This window comes from Pithys albifrons, chromosome 2 (assembly GCF_047495875.1).
Source record: "Pithys albifrons albifrons isolate INPA30051 chromosome 2, PitAlb_v1, whole genome shotgun sequence".
NCBI lineage: Eukaryota > Metazoa > Chordata > Aves > Passeriformes > Thamnophilidae > Pithys > Pithys albifrons.
In genome coordinates this window covers 65,228,914-65,255,808 of record NC_092459.1, presented here as the reverse complement: position 1 = coordinate 65,255,808, position 26,895 = coordinate 65,228,914, and the positions used below count along the sequence as shown (strand labels likewise).

The 26,895-nt window shown below is 37.1% G+C and overlaps 1 protein-coding gene across 4 annotated transcripts in view; it reads left to right on the top strand.

Annotated features, from left to right (window-relative positions):
- Positions 1 to 26,895, top strand: part of PLEKHG1 (pleckstrin homology and RhoGEF domain containing G1) — a 175,076-nt gene that overhangs the window by 52,437 nt on the left and 95,744 nt on the right. For all 4 annotated transcript variants that reach the window (XM_071549324.1, XM_071549327.1, XM_071549328.1 and 1 more), the window contains one exon: positions 4,119 to 4,186. The gene's annotated coding sequence lies outside the window, so the exon portion shown is untranslated. The remainder of the gene's footprint in view (positions 1 to 4,118; positions 4,187 to 26,895) is intronic.

Sequence of the window (26,895 nt, the reverse complement as noted above, 5' to 3'; positions counted from 1 at the left end):
ATTTAATAGAGGATCAGTGATTTCAGTATTCTGACAATTTCAGAAAAAGGTTGGTTCCTTTTATTTGTTAGTTATAAGTGTTGAGTCATATCAGGAGGTAATTAGTTCTGATATCTTGATCAGAGTTACTTGTCTGTGCCCATACTTGCCCAATATTGACTTCATACCTTGGGACAGTTTGAGGTTATACCAGGGATGGTCTGGGGGAATTCTGGCAAAGATTAACTCAGCTGTTGACCTTCTCATGCAACTCAGCTTTGTGCTGTTCACTGTTGTGAATGAGTAGAGTCAAAGAAAATTCGGGGGCACTGCATGTACTTAGTCTATGAAATTAGCTTAGCTTAGTATGTTTGGGAAAGCTTTCAGCTGACTGCATATGAACTACATCTTTTTTCATGGAATGAGCCACGTTTTTCTTCTGTTCATCAGTTATGTCATGCAATGAGAAGTTGCTACAGTATGTCGCCTGTAACAGCAAACTGCTTTCCTTGGCCAGAAAAGTTAGTTTTTAAGAACTGGGACATAGCTCAGTAAAAAGTCAGGTAAAATTTTTACTTAGTCCTCCTCGCTGGTGATTAAACTTGAGAGTGGTTTGCTGTGTAAAACATATGAACTTCTACAAATAATTTTATTCTGAGCTTTGCTTAGAGGTTCAGTATGTGGAATTGTTTGGCAAGAGTATTTGTTTTATAATGCTGCAGTATATGTTGTCACAGTTTTAATATGTTCAATTCACAATATAATCCAAGTTGTAAGCATGGAGTTATCTGGACGTGAGGTGTGGTTGGGGACTAAGTGAGAGCAGTGATGACAATGAATGGAATAAGTGTCTTGATATTCTAGTTGTAATTTAAGCAAATACCCACTTGTAAATTTGTGGAACGCAATTATATGGAGTTGGGTTACTTTGGTCTTTTACCCCAGCAGAAACAGCGTAAGGAAAGTCCTAAACATCAGAGATTTCAAAACTCAAACCCCATGGTTTGAAGGAACCAGTTTATTGGAGTAAAGCGATAATGTTAGCCTTTCACTGAGTACCTCAGTCTGGGACTGAGGAAGTTGTGTGTCACAGAAGGGTTGTGTGTCATTTACAGTTTTTAGGAAAACAGAGGTGAAGATAATCTCAATGACTCCTAAGAGAATAAAATAAAGCACTCATCCTCTCACTGGAAATTATTTTGGTTGTCTCCCATTCAGAGTATACCTGAAAAGGGAACGGAACCATTTATTTTACAGCATTTTGAAAGATGTTACCGACACAGACATGCTTCCTCAATAATACCCAGAAAGTTTTCAGGTTTCTGGGCTTCTAACTTAACATTACAGTGTGAACTCCAAGTGTCAGCGTGTTTTTCACAGGACGACCAGAGATTATGGTTCAAGTCAGTTTAAATACATGAATGCAGATTTCTTTGGGGCTTTTGTTTCTTAAGCTGCTTCTTGCTTGATGCTTTAATCCTGCATATTTTGTAAAAGTAATTAAGAAAGTGAAGCTTTTTGATTAATAATTGTGATATATTTTTAGATTAACTAAGACTATTTTAAAGCAAGCAAACTTTTAAAAGATGAAATAGAAACTGTGGGACAAACAACAGTATATTTGTTAATTACTTTAATGAGAAAGGAATATGCACATGTTTTCTTTATGGCAGTGTTTCTAGTACAAAAGTGCTCGATTTATTTACACTAATAATGGATAAATAAATCACTAAATTGATAAAAAAGTTCACAGGATGAAAAATTCATTTTCCTTACAGATTGTTCCTTTATACAGTATGATAATTCCAAGATCTGTAGGAAACTTTCTGGGAGAAGTTAAAGAAGATTGATAGAAGGACACTTTTTAGCATCCAAGAGCTTTAGTACTTTAGTTGATTTGGATGTAACTATGGGACCCTCTCTGTAGTCATCAGCTGAAGGGGTTTGGAGGGCCACTGTGTCCTCTGGGGGTTAGGGAATATCTGAGGTTTTGGCCAATAATTTTACTCTAGAACTGAGAATCTATTCTTTATGAAGATACTATCAAACAAGAGTGCCCATATAATAATTTTAGACTTCTTTAGGATTGTCTGGTTTCCTGACTTTCATTTCTTTATATATAATGTGTACAAGTGTGTCTGTATCTATATTTTATATACATAAATGTATGTATATATATTTTATAGATATATGCATATATGTGTGTATATATACATACTCATGTGTGTATATTTTAATGGTTGTGATTGTATTGCCATTCTGTGTCTTTCTAGGGCTGTTAAAGAAACTGCTTTCTCAAGCACTTGAAATTGAGTCCTTTGATTCTAGATGATTTGAGACTAAGGAAACTTGCATGAAGTAAATGGAAAGTAGGATGGTAATTACCACTCGCTTTGTATTTTTGTTTCACTTAATTTACAATCCGAACTACAGTCAGGTGGTTGGGCATTTGAATGTTACAGCTGTTACAATCTAAGCACAGGCATCTGGTGAGTCTACTCATGTATTTCCTTCTTCAGACTCATAGAAATATTAATGAAGGTTTTTCTATATATTCTTTTATGAACAGAAAAAACTAAATGAAGTAAAAAAATTGTTATAATTGTCAATCAATGATCAAAAGAGAAAAAATACACTCTTTTAGTCTGTGAAATTGCCTGTCGTATTAATTTATTGCTATAAAGATAGAAGGGAGAGAAAAAATGTATTGATATTTCACTAAAAGAAAATTTCAGATGGAGTAGGGTTTTTTTGTAAAAAACATCTGTAGATGAACACTATACCCCATTAGCAAGTTTGAATTGATGGTGTTACTGTTGAAGTTGAATCTAGACCACTTTTTTTTAAAATGGATTTTTGAAATATAAAAATTTTTCTGTTTATGATTTGGTTTGCCTAGACCAAATTAACTTGGACACTCAGCAGGGACTCTTATTTATTCTGGCATAAGAACAAGCGTTGGGCAGAGCTTCCTGGTCTCAAAAAAATGGTGATGGTGAGAGGCCTCTGTAGTGTTCCCAGCCAGCTGAATGCCTGAGGTCTTTTGCCATACAGGAAATCAATTGCAGCTGAATGTGCACTGTTTCCACTCCAAGTATATAAACAGGCCTTATGATGATATTAAAAAAAGAAGAAAAAATTGAATAACTTCTTGAAAGTTCAGAGCAAGAACATTTGATGGTTGGTTTCTGTGGATTGTTCACTGTCACCTTTGGCTTGGTCCATAGCACAGAAATAGCAAAGAAGGAGTGGTGAATTAATCTTGGGGTCCCCTAGAACAGGGAAACATAAAGGAATGTCGTAGAAAAATGAAAATAATAAAAAAGGTATCCTTGTTCAGTTCCATTTGATATTCTGAAGCAGGGAAGGGTTACAAATTTAGGAAAGGAAATGAGTTCTTTCCCTTCTTAAATCAAGAATCCCCCACTTTTTTCGGCTTCAAGGCAGGTTAATAAATTTTGTGCATAAAAGCTGCACCAGAGTTCTATCTAAATAGCTTCTTTTTGTGAAGTGGTAGAAGAAACATTATTTTCATTTGGTATTTATCTTGCTTTGTTGACCTTGTGAAAATACCTAGATCAGATGGTGGTACCAGACAGATCTTGGTCCTCTGTGTCTGTGATGTGCTTTAATGACCACTGATGTTGCTTACCAGGAAAGTGAGGGCTTGTTTGGGTAGAGGTCTCCAGGCAGTAAAGATAATTAAGTTGAAAATCAGTGCTAACAGCTTCCAGCAGGAGAGTGGCCTGAAGGCCTTGGGATTTAGAGCTTGGGGAACCCCAGCAGCACTTTCTTACTCCACCACAGATGTACAGCACAACCATAGGCAAGCTGTCTGATCTAGATTTTTAAAGACATTTAGGTAGGCAAAGGTGGTAAAGGCTCTTAATGGGATTTTCAGAATCACATTAGGGTCTAATTCCTTTTCAAAATCTGACCCTTTAGCTTGTCTGAACTGGATCCAGCTCGTGCTATGTTTTGTTCAGTTACTCTTAAAGTCAGAACAGGCAGGCAGTACATGTGGCAAGCATTACTTAGGGGGTATAGACCAGGGTGAGCATGGACCCCTGCTGAGCTACGCAGCTGTGATCCCTTTTATCTTTTCTCTAACTCTGTAATTTCTGCTCTTCTTTCTGTAGAATGCCAGAGATTCAACAGAGGAAAGGAAAAGTGACTCCGTTTGCCTAACCCCACAGTAATATATTTGGTGAGTGCTTTAGCAGGTAATTTTTTTAACATTATTTTAATTTTACTTTTTAAAAAATTTCCTTAAAATTTTAAATATGATGTGATGTTTGCTGTGCCTCTGACTGAGATGATTGCCACTGGCATATAGTGAACGTGCCTCAGGTTAACCATGAGGCTACTTAGTATGCAAATCCACAGTAGGTCACTGTGCTGCATGGGCCTGATGTGCAGGTGAGCCAAGGCAGTGGGTTTTTTTCTTGTGCGTGCTAGTGGGGTTTTATGCTAATTAAATTAAATTTTGGGGGGCTCCTAAGCAGTTGGGGGAGGTTAAGTCTTCGATTTTAGTCCTTGTTTCTGTAATTGAAGTTTTGATAAAGATCTGTAGCTGAAGTTTTGATTCTTGTTGGTTACTTGATTCTGTCCCTTGGGAATTAAAACTGCCACTTTCATGGAGAAACACTGGTCTTTCCATGGGGATGGGGAGGTCTTTGTTCTCCTGAGATTTCCTGTGTTATTCTATGTCATTTTAAGAAGAAATGGATCTTTCTAAGTTTATTTTCTAGGGATTTAATTCTGATTATGTGATCTCACTGGCTGAAATTCTTAGGTGACTTGGAGAACTTCAGAACATAGGAAAAGCAGATTTATATGCCATGGAAATTTAACTTGATTGTAATAACCAATTTTACTCATTTGATTATCTGAAACAAATTGACATTTCAGAAATGTTCATGATAAGGCTGGCAGGAGACTCCACAGAATAAAGTAAATGAGAACTTTAGGCAAGATCCCTTTCTCCTCCTTTCCTCCTCAGTGCTGGTGCCAACCTGAAGGAATCTTTTCTTCTCTCTGAAAAAAACCGGACGCTCAGTGGGTAACAACACAGACGCTGCTATTTGGAAAACCTTGATGCCTTATAAGTAACCTACTTCACTCCTTCCAGTCCTAATGTTGAAACCAGTGTAGCATGGATTAGTTTATAATTTAAAAAAAGTGCACTATGTTAGTTGCACTCTGGCTTCTCTGACCTGCAGAGGAAATACTAAAGTGCTATATTAGACCACTGACTAATAATATAGAGAGAATGATAGTGAGGCTTGTAATATAATTTTATATTTATCATCCAATTGTGTTCAAATGTTTATAAAATTTGAGGAAAATAGCAACTTTATTTTGGCTTCAATGCTATGAGATTGCATAACTGTACTAGAGAGACTTGCAGGACTGCATAGAATTAAATTGAAGCTTACATCTGACAAACATTAGTGAGATCTTACTTTCCTTTGGATCCAAGGGAGAACAGTTTCTGTAGCTAGGAAAACATTTACCAGAGGCTGCAAGAGGAAAGACCAGAAATTCCTCTTCAATGCTTTCTAAAAATAGCAAGATTTGAATAAGGTTGCATGTTTTAACATGCATTAGAGGAAAATAATTGGCATGACCCAAATTCAGTATACTAGTTCTCTGTGTTATTTGCTGATAGTTAATTGCTAGCATATTTTTAAATCCTTAAGTGTGGAGGGGCTGTACATTCCCAACTTCCACACAGGAAATCGTTTTATTTATTTAGCTTGAAATTTGTGCATATCCAAATGCATGCAAAGTATTTGCCTAGTGACCTTAGAGAGAATTATTTGCACAAACTCCCCCCTCTCCTGATTTTCATTTCATTTCAGTGTGGTGCTTGGCCTTGATTTTGAGTTGCAATGGTTTTATTGTGTTTTCATGATTAACAGAAAAGCTCAACCAGACTGTCAGACTCAAATAACTTCTTTACTGAAAGCTGAGATAACATGGTTTGTGCCTGTGGCCTAAGATGCAGAGGATTTCCTCAGGTTCTCTGGGATCCCTGGCAGACAAGCATTCACTGTGAAGTGCTTCAAAAAAATTGTTGTATCAACAAAACTCAAGTGTGTGGGAATGTATCAGCTAACAGGATAAGGCATTCTAGAACTAGATGAAGGACATATAGTAAGCAATTCATTTCATGGGAAAAAGGAAGAAGCCTAAAAGATGAGAAGTGTTGTTCTGTAAAAGGAATAGCTTAATGGTTTAGGCAGATACAGCTTTGAGGGACAGATGTTAAATCTTACCAAATAACCACCAGTACCAAATAACCAATTGTGCCAAATTTGGTTCACACTATCAGTCTTAAGTCTGGAACTTCTAAGAATATTTTCAGAATGAAAAAGTTTTGGAGGTCATGAGTGAGACATTTTATGGAATTTATTTATATTTTGCTATTACCCTTTTGACTTATATAGCAATATTATTTGGTTTTTAGTTGTTTGAATAAATGGGTGATTAGAATACCCTAATCTCTTGAAGGAATTAAAATAGACTTCATCAGCTCTTAGTCATAACATCTGTTCTAGGAGAAAAGGGATCAATATACTTTGTTCTGAAAATTCAGAATGAGTTCTAATATGCAGTGTGTTTATGCTAAAGTCAATACACAAAATAAATTCCTCGAGCATCTGTGCATCACTGAATGCTTTGTTTATGTCATGCCTTTAATGGTATGAGAGCTTGCAAATCTCTGTGGGGGTGGAGAGGAATGACTCTATGCCCACGTGTGAGCTTTTGTGTAAGTCTGTTCTATTTTTGGTATGCAATGAAGCAGAGGTATGGGGCAAAAACGGGGCTTCAGTTGCCACGTGAAGGCCTGTGAAAGTTTTCCTATTGTGGGAAGCGTCTACCAGGCTCTAAGAGCCGTTGCATTAGTGTCCATGGGAATATTGTGGATTTAATTTAGCACGCTAGATTAGGGCCTAATACCTTAATTAAGGCTAACAATTTTTAATAAGTCTCGCCCAGACCCTTTGTGGCTGGCTACAGTCATGAAACAGACATAATATAAAGCCCATCTCTAGGGTTCTCTGTTGTTGGCAGCTTTATGAAAGCTGTCATTCTCTTTCAGAGTGATGAAGCTGACCAAATGAAATCTTTTTAACAGAAGGATCCATGGATCTGACTAGACTTCTAAAAATATTAATTCAAATAACTTATGCCAGTGACAGACTGAAAGTCTAAACATATAGTACATTTAGACCAATGGTTTTATAAAAGTTGTGATAACTGTTTCAGAAAAGTGTTTGTAATTGATAAAACAGCTCTCCCAGATGCTGCTTAATTTTCTTGTCAGCTCACATGTTTGGGATTTCTTCTGTGAAAAAGATTAAATTAATTGTCTGGACAAATTCAGGAATAATATTAAGATTTTGTATAATTTCTAAACAACATTATATTTTTAAACATTTGTATATTAATGTGTTGAATAAAAGTTCTTAATTTTTTTTAAAAATCCATCACCGCAAGCCCATTCACCCCTATCTCCCCCTCCCTCACTCCAGCCATGCTTGCTCAGAGTTGTCGGTCCCTTCCCACTGCCATCTCCTATTGTTGCAGTCAAATGACCAAGGAAAAGTGTATACTTCCTTTTGTGTCCTGTAGATAGGGTTTCTTAATTGATGACCGCTGCTTTCTTTCTGACGGAAAGGAAATGAATGGGCAGTAGTGATTATAGCACATCTGTTGTTTTCTGGTGAGCATCCTGTACAGAACCGAAACTGTCTTGAAGACTACTTCTTTTTTTTTTTTTCCTGTTCAGGAGTAGTTGTTAGCAAAGGTGCGGGTGACATGTAACAGTATTGTTCCTTTGTCACAGGTGTAGCCAGAGCAGAAAAACAGAATGGAAGAAAATTACTTGTTTTCCAAGTAAGTGTATTTTACAATGGCAACAACAAAAGAAAAAGAAATCTTACTGAGGCTTCAGGGGTGTACTGTATGTACTGTGTTTGGTTGCAAGCTGTAGGTAACGAGTCCTGTCTTCATAGTGCAGTCACTGCATTGTAGATTTAACATTCCAAAATCACACTGAAAATGGCTTCCTCTGGGGAAGGGGAGAAATAAGATAGAATTCAAACCAAGGACCCCAAAGCTGAAACATTTGCACAACTTTGACTACAATTCCTAGGATGAGGTTTCTCTGTCTGTGATATCATTGTCAAGCTCCTACTTGAACATCTTTTGCTTGATGTATTGCAACATAACTCTTGGAAGTGCTAAGGAACAGATGGGGTAGCTTCGTGGTGTGCTCCTGCCCTCCTGGAGAGGGGCTAGGGATAGATGAAGCTCCTTACCTGGCTTTACAGATGACAGAGAAGGAAGTTTTGGAGACAGATGAACAATGAACTATAGATAAGGGCCTGATCTGAGAGAAGAATGGGAATTGAAGGTGGGAAAGACAGATGTCTGGGGAAATGATTGAGAGGGGCCAGTAAAGCTGGGTGAAGTAGGGTGTGGTAGTGGAGTATACTACAGCTTGTTCTTTGCATCACCCCAGCCACAATTTTTCCACAATTTTTTTTTCTTTTTGACTCTTATATTATAAAGAGGTGAAAGTAGTAGGTGCTCTATGCAAACCCTGTGCATGTCTTGAATGGGGACCTTTTAGTTCTCTCTTGCCATGCAGTGCTTGAAAAACCATTAATTGAAAGAGCTCTGTAATTCGGAATCCTTAACACTTTGTTGTTATCTGTTCCTTCCTTTTGCTTTTATCCTATCCATTTCTTGGAAGTAAGGTGCCAATACTCTGCTCTAGCACAGACTTAATGTATTGGTACTTAAAATAATAGAGTTTATGTTGGGCTTGGATGAAGCTGGTTAACTAAAGTTAGCAGACTGGGTAGTGCTGCTTGCTTTCTTCGGTGTTTGTGAATGTGTTTTGGATGAAATCGAGGGGTTTTTCAGCCCATCCTTATCACTTGCTATCCTAAGAGCTGCTCCTCCCTGTCCTCTTAAGGGAGGATCTCCATCACTTAACAAAGGAGGTGCTGAGATGTTCAACTTCCTGTCCATAAGTTACCGTTTAGATGAAAGCTTACAGCCTTTCTGTAGCTAAATAGGTTTTTTTAAATAACAGATGTTCCTGGCCACTGGAGACAGGAAAAGTGAGCAAGAACTGTGCTGTAGGTGAACATCAACATAGCTGAATGCAAAATTCATGATACCGTAGGTGAATTGTGCTGCAATTAATGTCCCAGTGCTCTCTATGCCCTTATGGTGTTGGTAGAATGGGCATCAAAACTGTGAACCTTCCTTTGACTTGACATTCACCTGTACTCTAAATTTGCAATGTGGAATAATCAACTATGTAATTATCCAGCATAGATAAGGTTAAACTTTTTTTTTTAATTCCCTGATCAAAGCAAACTTCAGAAAATGAAAAAGCAGCTGCCATAACCCCAAATTTAAATTTAAATTGGGTAGATTTTTCTCCTTTTGTCTAGTGGCAAAATGGTTTTGGGGGGTTTTTTGAAAGCATGTTTAAAAGTAATTTAAGCATCTAAATAATCCTTTTTCTTTCTGAGTGAGACACACAAGAGACCCTGTTCATGCCTCCAAAGCTTTTTAAACATTTAGCTGATCCCCATAGGAGTTCAGAATTATCATACATCTGTTGGCAAGCATTATGTTGTAGCTAAATATTAGTCATGGCACCAGCCAAGTAATAGAGAAAAAATGCACAGAATCATTTGAAATCTATTTGCTCAAGTTGTTGTAAATTCCATTTTATGGATCTCTCAATACATTGAGTTTTATAAAGATTGCATTATAAGTTTTAAGATTGATAATAAATTGCTAATTAGAGCTTTTGCAATTCTAAGCACTACGGTGATGCATTATGCTGCACCTCTTGAATGACTTGTGAGAAACACTGGAATATTTGTGTGAGAATGTATTCAAATTACTATATAGATGTTTGCTAAGATGTTTTTATTATGGGATCCTGGCTTTGGGAACAGTGACTTCTTTTATCATAAATTAAAGATGCAACACATGATTTAGAGCAGGACTATAGATTTTTGTACACAATTTTCAAACCAAAATCCTATTAAAATACTTGTTCCGTTGAGGCTGATGTTCATTAAAGCATGATACATAGTTGTCCAGTAAAAGAAACTTATACAAGACCTACAACCTCTAAAAGAAAGATTAGCTACTGCTTTTATCAGCATGGACATTGCTTTGAAGATACTAAATATCTGATTTCCTTCTGGGAGAATTATGTTCTGTCCACTTGACCCTTTGCAAAAGTAAATATTTTTTTAGTTGTGTTATAAAGGAATTTGAAGAAATATTTAATGCATGAAAAAAAACATAGCCTTTGTATGCTTAGCTTCAGTTACATAAGGGCAGTATATCAAATTCTCATTTGTGCTTGATTCATGGTTTCTGTTGTAAATAAAATTATTCCTGTATGGAATTTGATGAGACATAACTGATTTTCCTTCCTTTCCTTGTTTTTTTTTTTTTTTATTTTTTTTATTTTTTAAGAGTAGATATTCCTCCTTCTCCCTTACTCACTTGTCCACTTTCAAGAGTATATTTTCACCCTGCAGACATTTCAGCCCTAACTCCTTTCCTTACAGCTATGGCTGTAAAATGTACTTCAACAATAAATCCACCTGGATTATATTTGTTTACCACATAATTTAGATGTGTGAAGTTACTTAGTAAGGAGTTGTGTATTATGACTGTGATCAAATGGAGATTTATTAGAGATGTAGCTTGTAATCCTGTTCTCAAGATAGAATAGAAAACACCTTAGTATAATAATAGTTATATTTGTTTCTTCTATGTGGAAATGGATTACTTAGAAAAAATGCCCTCCATAACATACTGGTTAAAACAGAAATGTTGCTTTTTTTGTGCCAGTATGAGAGTGAGTAGGTATCTTTTAGAATACACAATGCAGCCTTTGTAGGAAGGAAAGGCATTGGTCTTAATGAAAAGTTACATTTGAAAAACAATTTCACAAGTGAAGCTGATTAGGAATTTTTCAGCCAAAACTATTTTGTTGGAAAATAACAATTTGCTTAAAACAGAACATTTCACACAAGCAGTTTTTAATAAAACTATCAGCAGGAGTTTTTGAGATACAGGATTGTAAGAACATGTTTCATTTCCATGGAAGAATAACAATGTAACTTAAAATTGGAGTGAATACTGTCACTCTGAAAAGTTCTGTCTCTGTTTATTTTTTAATTATATTTTTTATTTGAATTGCAATCCTTCAACAATCTCTACCTCTTCCTCACGAAGAATATAGCTATTTCCAAAATTCTACCTTTTTCTTTTTTTCCTCCCATAAGCTGGAAAGATAGCTTGCCAGTAGATTCCAGATTACTGATGTTCATTTTTGCAAATTGTTCCTGCAGAACAGATTCTTTGGTTATTTTAATGCAAACATTCTGATAAATGTCAGGTATGACATGACTCTAGTCATGGCAAATGATTCTCTCTATTCCTTCTTGTTCCCCATTTGACATGTATTAAAAGTCTTACTGATGAGTAATCAGTGAAAACCTACTCCAAATTCTTACAAATTTTATTTGTCCCGTTCATTATCAGTATTGATCTAAATTATGTTGCTTATATAATAGGCACATTAAGTGCCTGTCTCTTTATTGGATGTGCAAGTGTTGAGGTTTTATTAATCTTCAGGGTGAGATGAAGCCTTTCAAAATCCAATGCTACTTTTAGTGTCAGAGTAGACAGCTTTTGATCAAATGGGTTGCAGGATAATTGCAGAAGCTTGTGCCAAGTCTGTCTAGAATCTAAACCAAAAATACCGAGTTTTCATGTTTATTTTGGGAATAGGTTGTAAGTTGCCTTGTACAGCAATATTTATTAGAAATGATGTTGAAATGGACTTTGTAATACAAAATGTTATTGTGTCTCTGAAGCACATCTGGTAATGCAAGATCTAAAGCTATTAATTTGGTCAGGACAATGAGTTCTTTATAAATTGGGGCTAGGCCACTGAAATGAGTTTGCTCCTGAATTAATGATGATGAAGGGTGGAGAATTTGGAGTAATAACCATCTGCTGGGTTGTTGATGTCCAGCAGACTTGAAGAGACAGACTGATGTCTGTGGTAACATGCTTGTGCAAGTCTTAATATCTGTATTGTTACTATGCATAGAACAAAGAAAGAAAAGCTCAATGAAACTATAAAATTCAGATTAATTTTTTGTGTGTGAGAGGACTGTCTTCCAGGGATGGAAGCTTACTATTATTCTCCATTTCTGAGAACAGCTTGATTTGATTCCCCCACTAGGAAAGATGAGAAGCAAAATACCCAAATACTTTTTACTCTGGGGACTGGAGGAGCCCCACAGATGTGCTGTTGTGCTTTATCTCCCATGGTGCAACAGTGCATATGTGATAATCATATGAGTCCCCAGGTTTTCATCCCTGTTGCTACTCATTCCATGTACCTATGATGTAGTTTAAATCCCTGAAACACTAATTCTGATAAAGCCGTTTAACAGCATTTCAGCATGGAGAGTGGTGTACTTTTCTTGAGACTTCTTAAATTGTATTCTGTCTTATCCACACCTCTATGAAATGTAAGGGTACAGATACTTGAGTAAATTCGGTAGTGTAAATATCTGTATAAATGAGGGAGGCTTGAAACTGCCCTGCACAAGTAATTTCCTTCCTTGCTTGCTTGGATCTTGGTGTTCAAGGTGAGTGACACAAGCCTGCCGCATGCTTGCTTGAAATGAAATTAGTAGCTGAGGTTTTTCCTTAAAATGAATTGGCAGTACTGGTAGAAAAATGCTTGCTTCTTTCTGTGTATGTGGGAAGCATAATGTAAACATTCATATATTTATAAATAGGCATCATACAAATATTTAATATCTCTATAGTATCGTACTTCCTGCCATTGATCTTTATCACTGAAAGTAAACAAATATTTTTTCCTTGATGATTCTTATATGTTCATCTAGGATTGCAAACCTCTGCTTTCAAAGCTGCTGTTCATGTTAAATATCTTGAAGATGACAGTGTCCATGGTGTTTTGATATGATTGGGTGGAACACTTCTAAAGTATAAAGTGTTACTGCTTAATTCATGCTCTTTGGATATAGGGTTTTCACTGCAGTCTACAGTAGCAGGCTCATACTTGTGAATAGACAGAGTGCAGTCCTCTTGGGACAGGTGCCAGCAGCCCAGAGGAAAAGTGGGATGTAAAACACTACCGATAATCAGGTGCTGGGGAACCCATATGCCATCTCCTTCAGGCTCTGAATAGGTAAAGCATTCAAATGTTCTCCTAATACCTTTTTTCCCCTTTACCTCAGCTGAAAGGGTGAAACCCTTTATTTCCCTTGGTATCTTCTTATAATCTTGCCAAATAAGCACTCTGCTGCATCAGTTAAAATGGACCTTGGTAGAGTTCTTGTGGGGTGGAAAACAGAGGAAAACTGCAATAAAACCCCACAAAACATGTTGAAATGGACTTCATTATCCATTTTAATTTTAATACACATTAAATTGGAAGAGGAAAATTATGTTTTTACAATTACTTCTCTGAAAAGTGGAACAGTTCTCTTACTTCCTTAGGGAAATAAGCTGAATCTTCAGCTTCAGAGATTTGAAGCCGGTAATTACAGGTAGTTGCAGGTAATCTGTTTTAACTAGTAATTTTTATAACAAATTAATTAATCAAATAGTTGAGATTCTATGTAAATTTTGCTGACACCTAACTTTAGGAAAAGACAAAATAATTCTAGACATACTAAAAAGGTTATGTTAATTTAACCTTCTAGGCTTTACATGATTACATGTTGCTTAGTTTTGTTTTAGTTTGGCTTGTTTTTTTCCCCATTTCTATTTTGCAAATAGAGCCATATAATAAGAGTGATCTGATAGAAGCACCACATGGATATATGTTTTAAAATAGGTCAAACTTTTCTTACATTTAGGTGTAAGACTCAAAGCTTTCAAAAATTACAGGTACTTTTGAAATTTGGTAGTTTTTTTAACCTATGCTATAGTTAATTTTGTTAAGTATGCTGGGTTCCTATTTTCCATAAGCCCCCAAACCACAAAAAAAAAATCCCTTCCATTAAGGATCTGCTTTACATGCCCAAACTTCAAATTTGTGTATGAAACTGCCACAAGAGAACTTTTCTGGCTGCCGGAGAGCTGGGTGGCTGCCTCTCAACTCTCCTTGTGGAAAAATCTCTTGCTCTGACACAATTGAAGGAGGCATCCCCCATTTGTGGGATACACAGGAGTTGAGAAGTTGCAGAGAAAGGTGTCCACAGATACAGAGATAGAAAATTATGCTCTGTTTTGAAAAGTATCTGATCTATTTTAAAGGTCAGGACTGAATGGTAAATGCAAAGCCTGACACTGCCCTGGTATATGCATAAGGGAACAATAGTTCAGTTGAATATAATTATACTTTGTGCTCTCCAGAGAACATGATTGTCTTTTTTTTTCTCCTTTTCTTTTTTATTTTTGTGCCTGTTCTCCTTTTTATGCCATTGTGTGTGTCTCTGTCTGTCTCCATTCAGAGTTCTTTAAATCTTTGAAGTGTGTAATGAAACTCAATTAAGAGAAAAGTGTTTGAAAAAGTGTGTCAGAAAAATTTATGAGCATAGGTGGCTTGAGAGAGGAGTCCTGTAAGGTTCCACCTGTATGAAACTCAGATGGGCCTAGGAATGTTGCCAGGCCTGGAAGAAGATGGTCTATAACAGTCATCTTTGCTGGTGTCATTTTAGTCTTCTTGCCAGGCACGGCTCAGTCCCTAGTTCAGTTCAGCCATCGCTCCTGAGAGTTTGCTTTTATGCACGCTGTTTTGTAGACTAAGATTGTTCTTCAATACCACAGATATGTGCTATCCTGTCCCAGCTTGCTTTTGTGCCCAGCAGCACTTTTTGGGTGCACTTAATGCATGAATTTAAGAATAGCTCTAATTTTCCAATGGTGACTCTGCAACATGAACTCAGCATTTATTCAGCTTCAGAGAGTCTGCAAGTTGGTCCAGAGATTCTATAAGTGTCTTCACTAAGGGAAAAATCAAAAGTCAGTTTTTATTTGATGTGGCCATGTTTTCTCAGACAGCATTTCTCTGCAGACTTTTCAGTCCCTTGCTTGGCTAAGTTTGCTCTACAGAATTGCTATGATTTATTTCAAAGTGAATTTCTGGATTGTTTGTTTTGTAGGGAAAAATGGAGGAATTAGGAACTGGGAAAGAGAAGCCAGAGTTGAACTGACTTGGCATTTGTTAAACTGACATAGCCTAGTGGGTCAGCACATAGTGGTGACTATTGGGAAAAAAGCGATAGCAGCTTGGTGATACCTCAGCAAATACTGCACAGGCTGTGGGAACAGTGACAGGGTAAGAGGGAGATGGAGTAACTGCCATTGAGTCTAAAGAGAGAAAATGCTTCTTCTTCTACCTAGTCCTCTTGCCCAAATACAGTAAGGCTTGGAGGGCTGGAGAATGTCATTTGCTGATCAGTGATTTCCTGGTTTCTGGTGTAATATACATAGCTCTTTGTGTGTGTTTGAAATACAACAGGGACCTTTTCTTTCTTCCTGTTGCCCAGCTGAATAGGCTGACATCATCTCAGAGCTGAGGCATGGCCAGGTGTCCTTGCCTTGCTGTGCCTCTCGCTATGTTCAGTGGAAACTTGCTGTTTTTAGTATGCGCCACGTGTCCCTGTGTTCCTCAGAGTACAAAATGTGGGCTAGGCAGCAAGAATGGAGGAGCTGGGATTTTTATGTACTAGGGATGGTATTACATAACCCGAAACAACATTATTGGAATACTTCTGTGTTTTTTCATCAGTACTTAATATTTGAATGAAACATTAAGGTTTATGAATGCTTAGTTGTGTGTCTTGGCAGGTTTATTCCCCAATTACTAAACCCAGAAGGCTGTTTTACAGAAAATTCACAGAAGTTATTTCTTCCCTTAAAAGTGGGGAAAAAGGAACTTTCATCTGAATTCACAGGGTTTAGCTCTGAGAATTCAAAAGGCCTTGGAAACTGGCTGAAGCTCTTGGTGCTGACTTGAGTAATATCCTCTTGAATATTTACTTTAGTCAAGCCTATTCAGAGATTCCCTGCAACACCCTGTCCTTTTTTGTATTTGTTTCTAGTACTAGATCTAATGATCAATGAAATGTAACGCTTTTTATCTTAAAATATGTTCTTTGGGAGTTATTAGTGGTATTCCTGTGACTGGATTTTGTTTTGTGTTTACATAAATTGAAATAACTGGAAAGACCTACCCGTCTCTATTGTACTGCAGAGATGTATTGCCTTGCCAGTGGGAAAACACTGTAACTCGAGAATTTCACTTGTGTTTGGAACCCCAGTGTTGATATACATGTTATAAAAATGAAGGAAGTGTGTCTGATGGTTTCTTATTGTGGTAAGATTTCACATGCAGTTTTGTTACATGATTTCATGTACACGGGTTTGTGAAGTTGTCTTATTTGTGAAGGTGTCCCTCTTTCCCTTCTAATACAGTGCATAATATTTGCATGTCATTTGATACTCCTTGACATGTGGTTAGTTTTATAAGGGAGAACTCAATTTCTTTTTGTACCTGTTTGCTCTTTTTCATAACCTTGTGTTTCTCAAGATAGAAATTAAATACTTGATTACTCTTCATGCTGCCTTCTACTGTTGTTGAAGTACACGTGATCCATCTTTCAGTCTAGTAAAATTTTACTTGGTAGGAATAGATAGGGAGAAACATCCTCTTATCAGTAGTTCTGGTATTCCAGACAGAAAAGGGAAAACTGACTGCTGAATGCATGATTTGTTTCTGATTCTCCATGAAGTGTGTAGAGGGAGAAAAAGCTTCACTGTTTACTGTGGTTTAAATGGAAAGATAAGAAATGTGACCTTCATTGCTGGTGCAAAATGGTGGAGAAGGTGAAGAGAGAATTTGGACTCCTTTTCTGTGTGAAAACTGTCAGTGTTGGAATTTCAAAAAGCATTGTGATCTTTATACCTTCTAAAACTATAAGCTAAAACTTTTTGAAACCCTTTATTGACTATCCTTTGATAACCTGTATTCAAACATTGTATTTCCTAATGATCACTATTCTCTAAAGAGTTAAAGAGTTTGGGATGTTTTTTCTCCTGTCTAATTAAAGGCTACAAAACAGAATGGAGGTCACCAAATAAAAGTGTCTCTAGCACAAACTGCAAATTACTATAGTTTTTTCAGAATCCTGCAAATCTCCGAAAGACTCTCAATATCACATACTTTTTTATAAGCTGACCATGAAGCAATGTCAGATTACTACTATTTTAGTACAAAATAGGTATTTCTTTGTTTCTGTGTTTGAAAGCTAAGTTATTTATTTATTTTATTTTCTGAGAAGTGGAATGAAGTCCTAGCAAAGAACACAATGGTTCAGACTCCATGCAGTTGTTGAGAGTTACTTATAAGCAACTGATTTGATCAAACCATGTCTCTTAGACTGATCTAGAAAGGATAAAACGTTCAGATGAAGGAAATCACTGTAAGCAGTATTATTTTTTCCTGTTGGATTTTTCTGAATGGAACTAGTATTCTTGTCTGAGGCCAGTGAAGGTTTGCGTTTGGCAACACAATGTCTAGTAAGAAATCCAGCCTTTCTGAGAATAGTGGAGATAAGAATATTTATATGTTTTTATAGTAGGAGTTTCCATTTCTACAGAATGCTGCAGTTTAACAAAAAAAAATTGTTCATTTAGCAGCTTGTCAGCTGCTTCTGTGAAAATGGTCATTCAAAGTCCTTTGGAAATTGTGACAGGTTAAAGATTGTTACTGTGTGTGGTTATCCTTTTGGCAGTTTTAGTCTCCTAGACTCTCTACTTGCCCTGATCATAGATGAGCGAAATAATTTCCTTTCTATTTCTAGCCCTTTATAATTTAATATTCCATATTCTTTATAATGAATATATATGTGCATGTGTTTATATTTATGTATGCATATAGAAAATGTGTGTTTTGTCAGAGATAAACATGAGTGTAATTTGAAACTCTACAGTTTCTCATGCTCTGTAAATGCAGTTCAGTGCCACAAAAGCCATTTGGACCAGGCTTGCAGTTAGAGAACTCTCAACTGGGGACACATTTTTCAAAGCTAATATACAGTGAGAGGGCTCTGGATTCTCCATCACAACTAGTTAGAGTGTTCTGTAGACAACTGCAAACTTTGGCTCTAAAAAGCATGTTGTTTGCAGGCCACACTCAACAGTTGCACTCTGGAGTGGCTTGATAAATACTGGGGTGTTTTTATAGGAAATGTCAAAATCTGAGTTGTGAGGCCATTCATTTGGATAAATTGCTAATGAATGTACACAGTGCTCTTAGTTTGTTACAAACGTCCTCTTTTTTGGTGTGTGTGTGCAGGGTGTATATAAATATATGTACATATGTACACACAGCTGTATGTATTCTCAAAGCAGGGTGAAGAGAAAGGTGGAGAAGCGTGAAGGGGTCTTACAGTCAGCTGCCTAAGCCAGGGCTGGGGGCTGCCAGGTTCAGCGGTGTTTGGGAGCCTGGAACATGTCAGAGCTCAGAAAACTTTAACTGTTGACTCTTTTATGTGATTTACTGTGTTGTTTTCTAATGTTACATACTCTGTGATGAAAACAAACACCCTGAAATTTTCATTAATGGCACTTCACTCTAGTCAAAATGTTAGGTGGACTTTTTCTGAGGACTGTAGGTAAAAAGACATGTTTCACAGGGCATGCATAAGTAACTTTGCTATGCATGGCTATACTTTGGCTAGCTGCTCAAATGACAGTTTCTGGAAAAGCCAACTGAGTATTACTTGTCTAATAATTATAAAGCCCATGTCTAAACCTCTCATTTTAGGAGTGATGTGGTACTCAGGCAATCGCAGTTGAAGGAAACACACAAATGGGTTTTTTGTAGGAGCCCTTCTCCTGACAGTCAATATCTGTGTCTGATTCTTTCCTTATATATGTAGTGGTGTCACTGTGTGTTATGGAGACAAAACTAACGAAGGATCCATGTAAAAAGCGATAATTATCCATTATTCTGGTTTTAAGAGGCCTCCCCTTCATCAACAAGCATCAGCAATGCCAAACCAAACATTCTTTTGTATCCTTTTTTTTGTTCCTTCTCTTTAGCTTTCCAGAAGAGTTTACAGTTGAGGGGGGGGGAAACTGTCTACTCTTTACTTGGAATTAACATTGTTTAGGAAAAATTTTAACAAAGTAAATGGACTTTCTGGACAGTGCTGACATTTTTGTCTTTCATCAGTATGACCTTACTCTGAAAGTTCTGTGGTTTTCTTCGACGATGAGGTCTAAAGTTACTACTTTGAAAATACATAGTGAAGCCAAACATATTAAAGAAGAGATAAATCAGCCTAATTGGAGTTGATGCATACTAATTTTTCTGTTGTTACTGAAATAGTGAGAAAAACAACAGTGCTTTGAAAAATATGTGTGTGAGAGAATAAACTTGTGATTTTGATTTACTGCAGAGCAGCATTTTGTGCTTTTGAAGTTTTTTTCTTTTTAGTGAGCATTCAGAAACGCGTTTAAGTGAAGAAAAAAATACCCCTGAAACAGCTGACTTTGCATCAGACTTTTCTGTATTTATACTCCTGAAATGCAAATGCATTGGGCTGTTCTGTAGTCTTGAGTATTTGCTTTTGGAGGCACCTTATCTCTTTGTCGTTGTCCATGAATGCGGTTTCAAGGTTTACATTGCATACTGGTTATGTGAGTTTAGGAAGACGTTGATCCCTATCTCAGTGCCTTGACTCTGGCCCTACACAAAGTTAAAATGCATATGAATTTTGTTTGTCCCATAGATACTAGCTTTTCTACTGACCTTAAAATATCAAGAATTTCTCTGTAAGAGGGCTAGAAATCTTTCATTTAAAACAAAACAACCCACAGAAAAACCTTCATTATTATCATAGCCCTGTGATTTCAGGAGAAACTACCTTGCATAATAGATGCTGCCTGATGTCCTTACTAAGCAATGGCAAGGTTGTTTCCCTTTTTCTGTAAAGTATGATGGAGTTAGTGATCTTTAGCTGGATGGCAAGAAATTTCCTGAAACAGAAGTCGAAATGCAAAAAGGAAGTGTCAGAAGGTGAAATGCATGCAGACATGGTAAGTTTGTTTCTCCCACCATAACCAAATTCTTTAAACATATTAGAATTCATTTGTATGTTACCCATTACTGTAATATTTATTCGGCACATAGGACTGATCCAAATTAATTTAAGGCTTTGTGTATTATAGTTTACTTTCATGGTTATTTGACTTATTTGCTGTGATTGGATTCCTTGCGCTCCAACAATAGCTTTGCTTCCTTGCGGCCTTATATTGGTTTTACTTCCTCCACTACTTAAGCCTGTGGTGAAATGATGATTTGGCACAACATTCGTCTTTTCCAAGATGACATTTAGTGATATCTCAAGCACTGGCATCAAGGAAAAAGAGAAGTGTGTTTTTTAAGTGCTATCAGGCAGCATCTCTAATAGAAAAACAATTTGGAGGAGACTTACAGCCCGTGAAAGCAGGTATCATGGGCTCTTTACTCTGTATGCCAGATGCAAGACTGGAGGGATTTTTTTGTTTGTTTTGCTTGGTTTTTCCTGCATAACAGAGAATGAAGAATAAAAATTGACTGGTTAGGATACTAGCTGGGTTACTGCTCTTGTTTACTTGTTTGTATTTTTAATATCCAAGAGCAGCATGGAACAGCAGCAGCAGCAGCCCTTGCCCCTAATCAGGGATCTTAAAACAGCAGCTGCTGAGCACTGGAGACTTGTATGGGAAAAAGACTAAAGAGGGACACTTCACATGTGTACATCTGTGTGATTGTTTGTTAGCCAAATCAGCATCTCTCCTAATTGTAGCAAAGTTCAGAGCTTTGAAAGGAATTTAAGTAATTCTGATATAAACAATGCTGAAATTCTTTCCTCTTCAGTTTCCTTTTCTTTACCATGTGCACTAAAAATCAACCTTTGCTATTGAGGAAGTTTGACAGGTTCATATCCAGCTGTGGAATGCTTTTTGGTTGTTTTTTTTTTTTTTTTAATTAAGCCAAAACTTTTGGCCCAGTAGTGAGATTTATGCTGTGCATCTCACTAGAATGAAATAGTAGAATGGCTTGGGTTGGAAGGAACCTTAAAGATCATCTAGTTCCAACCGCCGTGCTGTGGACAGGGACACCTTTCACTAGACCAGGTTACTCAGAGCTCCATCTAACCTGGCCTTAAACACTTCTAGGGATGAGGCATCCACAACTTCTTAGGGCAATCTGTTCCAGTGTCTGTTCCAACCTCACAGTAAAGGATTTTCTTCTAATATCTAACTCCACTCTCTTTCAGTTTGAGGCTATTCCCTCTTGTCCTGTCACTACATGCCCTTGTAAAAAGTCCCTTTCTAACTTTCTTGTAGGTTCCCTTCAGGGTACTGGAAGGCCACAGTTAGCTCACCCTCAAGTCTTCTCTTTTCCAGGATGAGCAATCTCAAGCAATCTTAACAATCTCGACAATCTTAACCTTTCTTCATAGGAAAGGTGCTCCATCCCTGTAATCAACTTGGACTCAGCTGGACTCAGTTCAACAAAAACCCCAAGACCTAATGAATTTGGAGTTGTATTTTCTCATGAGGAATATGTAAGGAAAGGGAAAGCTCGTGAACAGTCCAAATACCAAATGTAGATTTAAAAAACCAAAACACTTGAGGACTTACCTGAAGTGTGTATTTCGGAGGGGTGAATGGTGAGCAAGGCAGAAATGCAGCTGTAAACGTAATGACCAGAGATTGTATTTAGTGCTGTGTGAATTTTGTAGTAATTTTGTTGGGTGACATGACAAAAACACTGTGTAAATTCTAATAGTATCAGAGAATTTGTTGAGGGAAAAGGTCATATATTCTTTTCTGGCAACTGTCAGGGTTATGGCTATGGCTTTGACTGTTACTGCAATGTGAGGACTTGTAGCCTAAGATCCCTTAGTCTTTTTAGTGCTGTAGCTGGTGTATGCACTTTTTGTGCTATATCTGCACTTAGTATATGCATTACTGAAGAGTTACAACTCAAGGATACTAGAAATAAGCTCTCGTAGTAAAGAAATTGTTGAACCGTGTGCTCTTGTCTGTGCTGAGGCATTAGTTTTTATTTTTAAATGGGTTTGTTTCAAATTCAATTTTCTTTGTGTCGCCCTAATTAGCATTTAACAGTAGACATAGTATGACGTAAAACATGAAATCAGAAAACAGTGTAATGGCAGCTCAATTAAAATGTTTCATCTCCTTCTTTGTAAATGTCAGTAATAAAATCTATGCTGTTGGTTGGTTTTTGCAGAGAAACTACATGTAGTGCATTACATGGGGTTCTTTCTTAATCTGCTCAGAAAATGGTTTGTGTGGAATACATCGTGTTCTTCATTGTGTACTTGTGGAGTAGCAGATTTCTTTGAGTACATGACAACAGTATTTTGTGATAAAGATAGCTGTACTAGGCAGCTATGACTTGCTACTGCTGTACTCATAACAGTCTGTGCTGAGACTTGCTTCCAAATCCCTAAATATCTTGGGACTGACCTGTTTATCCTGCTTTTCCTTTTTTTTTTTCATCAGAGTGTATGTCAGGCATGTCCTGTGTTGAGCCACCTTACTCAAGTCTGTCTATTTTCTCAAGCTTAGATTCAAAAGAAAGTGTCCAAAGTGACAGACCTTCTGTATGTAAGTGAAACATGATTTTTGATGGATTTTTTTCCCCTTTGTGTGGGTTTTTTTAGCTACAGTAAAGACCTGGAAGGGCTGTTGAGATTAACTGTGCTGTACAAAGGCATGAGAGAAGCAATATACGTGTATAATTAGAAAAATGCCCAGTTCTTTACAAAATAATTCTGTTCACTCTGGTTACAGGATGAAATAAGGAAATATTGAAATAAGCTAAAGGTGGTGTAGCAGCTTAGCTGCCCAGCTATTGAAACCCAAATTCAGACTTGAGTGATAAGCAGGACGGTTCAGGTATCTGAAAGTTAGAAGGATTTATAGCCCTTGTTTGGCATGCTGACCAGGAAGGACAGACAGTTTCTGCTGCAAGCATTGACTTCTGTCTGCCAGTGTAGCTGTGTGTGGCACCACACAAAGCAGCAGCTAGTGCCACCTGCGGGAGCTCTGCTGGAACCGGAGGTGTTACGGTTCAGAGATGCATCATCCAGGGAAACCGCTGTCACAGCTGCCCAACCACAGAAGGAGACATTGGGTTGTTTTCTGTCAGCTTTCTGCAGTGCAGCATGATTTTATGTAATACAGAGTCGACCTTGAGCAAAGGTACATGTATAGAAGAGAATATGTATAAGTGTTTTCAAAAATACTCATTAATGGTTCATTTTTTACAGAAAGAAAAATAGTCATTAATTATACCAAGGAATTTTCTACAAACTGCACTGAAATTACTTGAGTTTGAAACATAACACCTCTGCTGAGCTGAGAAACTGCTGTGGTCAGAACAGAGTTAATACATACATGCAGGAAATACATGCATTTCACCAATTAAAGCTGACATCTTTCTGCTTAGGCTTTGAGCTTATACTTCACAGGGATATTTGTCGAGTGTCAGTCAAGGTTTTGATCCCTCTTCCTCCTCCCAGAAGACCCCATGGGGAAGGTTTCCTTTTTTTTCTTTTCTTTTTTTTTTTTTTTCACCAGGCATAGTAGCGGCAAATGCTGTTAAGTAAGGAGCCTTGCAACATGGTTGGATATTGACCAAACTTTGAGTATGGCTCATCTTTTCAATGAGGTCGTTCTATACAAAGTTTGAAAGAGAAAATACTGTGTCACATTCCCTCCTAGGTCTCATATCCTGTGTTACTTTGTAAAACATACACTCTCTTGACTTGCAGACTGAAATGCGGTGATTAGCTGCTGAACTCAATCTTTTAGTGGTTTGGAAAACCATGACTGAAGCCTTGGAACAGCACTGGGAATGGATTCAGAACTATTGCAGAGACTGGAGGAGGGAGAAGACATATGTGTAGCAGTTAAACCACAAAGGAGCCAGACAGCTCATTCCTTATATTAGAACATCTGTGATGTTTTTCACATTCAAACATGGTGAATTACAGTAAACCAGAATGAAAGTGGCAAAGGGATTCTGTGATTTGGTCTTAGCTTGCTGGCAACAAGTTATGTTTTTTGGATTGCAGCTGCAGTGTGGACAATTAGCTTCAGAAACTAGACAGAGAATGCTGTAGATTTATGTAGATTTATGCTGCTTTGAAGTAGAGAGAGCTATATTAATATGACCTTCATCAATGGGACAAATGTGCAAAGGAGGCTTTGCTCTTTCTTGACAACACAGATCAGATGGTCTTGTTTGGACCAGCTCATCTCCTGCTGCAGTTCTCTTAAGTGCCACTGTTACTGCCTTTCTGTGGAAAAGAAAGTGAAAGGGTGACCTGATTTGGGAAAATCAGCAAAATATAGCATCTTACAAAAATACCCCACAAATCCCATACTCCAACTAAAGTCACTAAAGCTGGAACATTTTGTTATGCATTGATGTGCAGGGGAAAAAGGACTGGAAGACTTTTGTGGGACTTTGAAGGCGAGGATTGTTGGAGAAGGGAAGCTGTAGCTCACACTCACATCCAGAATGCTGCTGGAAGGGAATGAAAGGAGCCATTAGAATTCTGTGCAATTTTGAAGGAATAACTATTAAATTGAAGTAATACTGGAATCTGAAACAGGTATTGCCATGCTACTTAGAAGGGCTGAGGGGTGGTGGTGAATGGGAGCAGTGATGAGGCTTGATGGCATATAGTGGTTAATGTCTCTGTAACTTTTGTCCTTTCTGTCAGTGTTATTTAGGGTTTCTTTCAGTGTCACTTCTTGGTTCATGTGAAAGAATTGTGTTAGTCTTAACATTTAAACTTTCTTTTATGGTTTGGGTGACCTGGGATCAAAGCTGTTCTTGTGGTGTTCAGGGCAGCAATGCATCTGCTCCTTAAGGGATTTTGTAGGCAAACAAATGGCAAAAACTAGATCGGGGACAGATGACCTTATTCTCTGGCAAAGTTATATGCAGTATTTAACAGCCAAATGTCAAGTTCTGGTCATGTTGATGTGTGTGTGAATTTTACCAGAGCTGTCCTTGGAATCTGGGGTTCATCCTGCAACATGAGACTTTGAATGCTGTTTTGGGGTTTTGTGAGTTGCTTTGCGTTCAGAAATGCAACATCCAGTATCATTCATCCAAGAAGGGTGACTGTGTATGCAGGCTGTCTCGGGGCATTTAATAGTCCTTACTTGTTTACAAAATATTTTGTGTCAAAAAGCCTATTAATATCCATTTTCTACCCACCCCTCTTACACTTTGTTTTGAATTGCAACAGGAAGAACTCATCCAAATACTGTTTAAAAACAAACCAGCAGATAGCTTTGCTGTTAACAGAACAGATGTAGACTAGGGACCAGGGGTTTCACACAAAGGAGGAGGTTTAACCTAGATTTTGGTTAGTGACTATCGTTGTTCAACATACATAGTTGGATTCCACAGTTACAACTGCAAACAGTCCTATGATGAACAATAGTTTCTTTCAAGGGGCTTGATGCTTTTTTGAGAATACAGCAATAAATTGCTGAAAGAACAAAAAAGAAGCAGAAATCTTCTCTCTAATGAAAATTTATCCATGAAACTTTAAAAGTGAAAATTGTGATACTTCAATTAATAATGATTTTGAATATTTGAAAACCCATACTGGTGGGGTTTTTTTGTTTATTTGGGTTGATTTTTTTTTTATAATGGAGTACAGTTAATTTAAGAGACAAGGACTATATTGGTCTGTGAAATACAAGTAATCCATATTGTTTGTGAGCATGCTTTTTAAGACTATTTTTTAGCCACTCATTACAAATTCTGATGTTTTCCTGTTAATTCAACTATAGCATGCTATTGTTTTAAACACTGCTTTTAAAGGATCTCATTTCTTTCCTGATGGTAAAGCTGATTTGCAATTTTTAGCAGCTCAGGATTTGAAAGGCAAATCAATCTACTAGAGGGAACAACAAATTTCTTGAACTAAGACCTCCCAGTATGCCTGTTTGGGTGGCCCTAGCTGATTATGGCCTGTGAAAATGCATGGTCATACATTTGAATGTTTTTGGTTGCTGTTAAAGACTGCTTAATTGAGAAATGTAAACAGTATGGCTGTGTTTATTCATAAATTATGAATGCATATGTATTTCAAGTTCTCTTACTAGGATGTTCTGTGAAAAAGTTCTTGGAGTAAGCAATAGGTAGAAGCTTTGACTGATGAATTCAGAAATATGAAGTACCCCATGGAGCATTAGAATAGCTGACCCTGAAATTCAGAAACAATTAAAGCTGTATTGATAATTATATTGCAAGAGTATTTGGTTGGGTCTAACAGGAATGTTTTTATAAGGCACTCTATGTGATTAATCTTGAAATTACTGCAAACTTTGGGATACTGTTCCTAATAAGATTGGATAAATGGAAATTATTTGTTTAGAAAGTGAGCAAGAATTACTTTCTTTTTATATTTACTAACAAGCTTATGTCCCAAATGCTGCTTCTCTGCTGGATTTTACAGAAGTCCTGCTTAACTTACTGAAGAGAAAGAGATTTACTTTCTTAGTCTGATGTATTTTTCAGAGATTTCCTTCCTAGATTAAAAGGAGGAACTTTTTATATAAATAAAGGAATGCTAAATGTTGACTTCTGGTTTTTTAGTAATTCAAAACTTGGTATGTTACAGAAAACAAGAGCAAAGTTCTGTTTTTCCTTTTTTAAAGCTGTTTGGTATATTCTGCAATTTCTAGCAACAGTGTGGAACTGATTAATGAGACAGAACGGAGGAATGCATGTTTTTAGATTTTAAA